This window comes from Papaver somniferum, chromosome 5 (assembly GCF_003573695.1).
Source record: "Papaver somniferum cultivar HN1 chromosome 5, ASM357369v1, whole genome shotgun sequence".
In the NCBI taxonomy this organism is placed as follows: Eukaryota; Viridiplantae; Streptophyta; class Magnoliopsida; order Ranunculales; family Papaveraceae; genus Papaver; species Papaver somniferum.
The window spans coordinates 32,776,109-32,782,108 of record NC_039362.1 but is presented as its reverse complement, the minus strand read 5'-3'; positions in this window follow the sequence as shown (position 1 = coordinate 32,782,108).

The window sequence follows — 6,000 nt, the reverse complement described above, 5'->3', positions numbered from 1 at the left end:
AAGGATCGTATGAATTATAAAACATAAATTTTGTAAAGATTAACCATATTTGTACCACTTAATATAAGAGAACCTTTATCGTTACTGAGGTAATATTTGTTTTTTTTATCTAATTAAACTGGAAATTTTGAAGATATACAGGATTAAACAACTAAATCCTCTCAATAAGGCATATTTGTACTACTTAATCATGAGTATTTCAAGTTCTACGTGGAATGTGAATATGAGAAATGTTTATGTGGATTGTGAATATGAGCAATGTTTGAAAATGTGATTGATTTGGGGTTCCAGCCTTCTACCAACCGTTTTACACTGTGGGAAAAAGAATCACTATGCTCTTCATTTTTTTTTTGCCAGGAGGAAACAAATATCTAATCTCCATAATTTGATTCGTTCTACTATCAATGGAGTAAATTTTCTGGCGACATCTACAGTGAATCTTATGCCCACAGAAAACCAGAAATCTTATAAAAATGATCTTTCTTCTAGAAATCGTCACAGGTTACAAGTTTATCACAATGGTATAAATTCTTGTACCACTAATGAACACATTCCCTGTGTTTATAAGAATTGGTCTGGTAAATCTAAGTCTAGGAAATGGATCACTTTGTATCCCGATCCTCTTGAACCAATTTCAAGAGGTCCTAGATTTTGTCCTCAGAGAAATCCTTCTGACGGATATGTTAAACAAGTTGTGTCCAACTCTTTTGGGATAAAAATCAATCGAAGAAAGGCAAAGAACACAAAATTCAAACAGTCAGTTGATATGTACAACTCCTTCCTCAATGGTCATGGTGGTATTACTTCTCGCTCTGCCACCTGATTCCAGGTATCCTTGTCCTTGTTTCTAACTTGGGAGGTGCAAGGATGATGATTTAGAAATGCTCAAGTATGTTGTATAATAATTTGTTTTGTTGTCTGTGTTTTTATTTGCTGTCGGTTCACAATGTTCGTGTCCTCCTCTTGTGAGTTCATAGGGTTTCATAACAAGAGTTTGCTTCTCATGTTTACAAACACATATATATTTACTCCATATTGTGTTTTTCCATCCCTAACAAAAAAAATTATATGGAGAACTCTGCAAAATCTCAAGAGATTGTGCATCTTGATATGAAGGAAGACACTCAAGGAGGTGAGTCCATTCAAGAGCTGTTTCTAAAGAAGATACTTGCAAGAAAGGATCACAACTCCTGAATTGATGATTCTGTCAAGGATTTAACTCGTTTCCAGAACGATTCAAAGGTCAAGTTTGCGAATCTTCAACTGCAAATAAACCAACTCTTAGATGGTCAGGCCAGAATCCTTGATAATAAAAATATTCTGATAAGGAATCAAAAGATGCTCACCATGGACTGTGTCAAGGCTAGACATCTTGCTCGGGTTGTTGATCGTAAGGTTAGTATTCTAACTCACGAACATGGAGTGTCTACGATTAAGAGAGTAAAGGAAATCAGTGATACCTTCTTTGACGAATCCATTGAAAGGTATGAGGTTCTCAATGATCTTAATTTGATTTTATTTTGTCTAGTAAATCTTCTGATGAGAATTTTATTTTCTTGTTTTATTTAGAAGAATAACTAGAGTTTGGAATACCCATTATTGTGATTACACATAGCTATGTCCAACGTTTTCATCTTCATGTTTTTAGGTTTATTTGTTTAAATTCTAAAATTGTTTGGAAGATGATTTTTGAAGTATTAATCTTTATGGTTTTATATATTACAATTTGTTATGGGATATGTTGTTTGCATCCCTGAACTATGATTGTCCCATACCTTGTCAAAAGTTAAGTCTTTCATATGTCGATATGCATGTATTGATAAAAGAATGAATGAAATTTTGACATTACAAAATTTTTAGGCCTATTATATGACATTATGCAAATATTGATGGAAGATAGGATGAACTTTTGTTTACGAGGATTATGTCTATTGTATGTCATTGTGCAAATAGTGATGGAAAATAGAATGAATCATTGTATATTCCGCAGTATTGATCTTCCATGATCCATATTTTTATGTATATACTGTGCGGCTCCGTAAGTTCTCTTATGTTGAGCATTTCCGATTAAATTAATCATGAGTTTTCTTGTGGTTAATTTGGTTGAATATTTTTGGATTCAAATTCATATTCGTATGTAATTTGTTATGTCCAAAGAAATCCTTCTTTTCTTGTGAAAGTAAGGTCGCTCTTGTTGTTCTTTTGGGAATGACATTTTATGAGGGAGAGTTCTTAATTGAACTTGTGCTTAATTGCCAAATATTTGTGGGGAGTGCGATGTGGAATATTATAGGAGTTATCTTGTATCTTTATAAACTCCTTGATGAAAGCATTTATCTTCGGCTATATGATTGCATCTAAAAAGTTTATATGTACTTACTTTTGGTCATGAAATGTCTCTATGGAAATTTCATTAGGATCCCACTAGTTTTTGTACATTTGCCAAATTTATTGACAAAAAGGGGGAGAATTAATGTGTAGTTCACACTACAAATACATATGGTTTTCGGATCATTATGTAAAGGGGAGTGGTTTCCATGTGAGATGGAGTATTGACTAAGGGGGAGTGATACATATCACCATAGTATTGTTGTCGAAGTTGTGATAAAATTGAACTTTGATGTTGTGTAATAATACTTTAAAACTGTATAACAATAATCGAGAATTCTTGTTTTCTTATTGTTATAGCTACGGATTTTCAACAACGATGATACTAAACTTACAACCTTTGGAATCATTGGAGTACTTGGAAGTGACGAAGATTTCGAGTAATGTTGAAGAACCAAGGAGATCAGGCATGTGGAAGAGAAGCTACAAAAGTTTATAGGGCTTTTCACAAAAATAGGCCCGTTTTTTTGGTGCTTTTCATTTCTAGGCCACTTTTTTTATTTATTGCTAGACTAGACAAGTTTTGACCAAAAGTGATGGATAGAAAGTTAGCACCGTTAGGTGCACTTAAAAAGACCTAAAAGTCCTTTGAATCGGTTATTTCGACCCAACCAGCTACTATGAATCTTTATACGTCATCACCCAGTGCGTACGTGGCACTGTTTACGTGGCAAGGCCCACGTGACACTGCTTACATGGCACTCTTATCTTCTTTTCCATAAATCATAAATGAACGTATCCACAACCACATACTTCTGCTTCTCTTCATTTTCAGAACTGAAAAATGGGTGGTGGTATGAATGATAATGTAGCCTGCAACAATTTTATAATAAAATTTCTCCCATTTCAGAACTTGCATTGTCTTACAAAAGCATCCATTCATCCATTCACAAAAGATAACCAAAATGAAACATAAATAGTATCAACCATATTGTTCAGATCCAGTCACCGAACAAAAACAAAAGAGACAATCAACCCATCAGACTTTCATGTACTTCTTTGGTTTCTTCTTTCCCTTTGGATCTGCAACTGTGAAGGTGACTTTGTTGTTGACAGATCCAACATGTTGATTAGTCTGATTGAAAGCAGGTTGAGAAGAAGCCTTTCTCTTTCTCCCTTTTGCAGCACCTTGTTTAGAAGATTCTGAATTGTTTTGGTTCTTCATTCCATCCTTAGCAGTAGTAGATGCACCTGCAGAAGCACTAACAACCGGTTTCTTTCTATTGTACTTCCTTTTTGGTGGTTCAGGGACATGAGTAGATGATGTTGATCCATCAACACAGTTTCTAGGTTTTTCTCCCTTTGGATTCTTTCCAACCTCTCCACCAGCACAAGTTATTGCATAGTGACCATAAAATCCACACTTCTTACACTTTCTCATTTTCTTCACACTTCCAGCTTCATCATAAGAAGGAATCCTCTTCTTTCTTGGCCTTCCAGTTTTTCTTATGATAACAGGAGGATTAATGAACTCTACCAGTATATTCTACACAAAGAGAGGAAGAAAGAGAAGATATTTGTTAAGATAGATATGAAACCCTTAAAGGTTGTGTATTATATAAAGCATGTATGAAACCCTAAAAGAATCCAAGAATCTTTGTTATTATTAAATATTTATTGCACAATAATCAATATATTTTTATTTAATAAAACTAGTGGTCTTACCCAGTCAATTTCAGCTGACAATGGTTCAAACTCTGAAGCATATGTCTTTTTGTAGTATTCCACACTGTATACAGGGTCACAGTAGCTACAACATGAAATCAGGGAAGCATATCCACAAATTATCAGTTTACAATCAAGCTTGAGCAAGGAAAACAAAGGGGATATAACAAATCAAAACATTGGAGTGAAAAGAGAGTGTGACTTACTCAACCCAGTTTGGTCTCAATGGTGTTAAAGCAACTATAGCATGTTGACAGGGAAATCCCCTCAGCTGCCACTGCAAACAACTACAACTCTTTTTGGAAAGATCCACAACAAACACAACATCATGAACACTCCTGACCTCATACACCCTTCCCCTTACAGCTCCAGTTAACTCAAACAAATGATTTAAGTCCTGCATCTTTGTAAATGTAGTTCCTTCACCCTTCAAAACTCTTCCATAAATGAACATATGACACTTGGTCTTCTCATGATGAATGCACTTCACCCTAATCTTGTAGTTGTTTGAATCTTTAAACTTGACCTGATGTCTATGCTTCACACAGTAGGCCCTCAAATGCTTCTTGAAAGCATTCTTGCTGACAAACTTGCTTCCCTTCACTAGGTTGTAAGGATCCACTTGTTCAAAAGTAATTCCCTCAGGGAACATCTCCTCATCTTCCTCATCCTTAAAATGTTGTGCATGCTCTTCTTCAAACTGTGTGTTATCATGAGGCTTTGAACAATTGGGCCCATCAGTCTTGTTGCTTTCTGATACTATAAGTTAAAGCCCATCATTCTTGTTGGTTTCTGATACAAATTCCCAAAAACAAATGACTCAGTTAGAGCCCTTCAAACAAGGGGAAAATGTGCATAACCAGTTATGCAGATGCATAACAAGTTATGCAGTACAAAAAAAAGTGCATAACTAGTTATGCAGATGCATCAAAGGTTATGCTTATCATAAATCACTGCAGATGCAAAAAAAATATGCATAACTAGTTATGCAGTACAAAAAAATGTGCATAACAAGTTATGCAGTACAAAAAAAATGTGCATAACCAGTTATGCAGATGCATCAAAGGTTATGCTTATCATAAATCACTGCAGATGCAAAAAAAATATGCATAACTAGTTATGCATTACAAACCATGTTCATCTTCAATTGCATTTTCCCAGAAAAACCAAAATTCTACATCATTAATGATGTTTGATGGTAGGCATGGATCAACAAACCATAGAAGGTCCAATGTCTCCCTACTGGTTAATCTCAACATAGGACTAATCCTAGACTTTAACTGATTTATACCCATATCTTCTCTGGACAAACCCTTAAACTCAAAACACATAGCAGTGTTGATTAGATCCTTCACCTTAATATTTCTGGTTGGAAATATGTCCTGTTGAACCTCTTTAACCACTTTAACCACTTGCTTTCTACAATTAAGAACAACAAAATATATATCAGACAAATTTATGGAAAACCCATCTCAGACAAATTCTAGAACCATAAAACCCCTAGAAATCAATTATCACACAAACCATAAAAAACCCTAGAAATCAATTTCAGTTAATCATTATCAGCAGAACCCAATTTTGAAATTAAGAAACCCTAGAAATTTATCAGTAGAACTTCATTATCAGTAGAACAAATTCGAACTTCATAAAAATTCTATAAACATAGAAAACCCTAGAAATTCGACAAACCCAAATAAATCAACCTTACAAACAAAACCCATAATAAGTTCATCACTGAAACGTTAAAATCAACCGAGAAACCTCAAAAAACAGATTAGTGTTTTTTGTTACCTCTCTGTAGAACGCTTCTTCCTTCTCGTCATCTTCACCAGCAGGAAATCTTCAATTTGTTCTTCGAATCTCAACTAACAAAACACTGTTTCACTGATTTATCTAAAAACCCTCTCTGAAGAACCCTCTCTGAAGAACAAAAGAGAAGAAGAAACT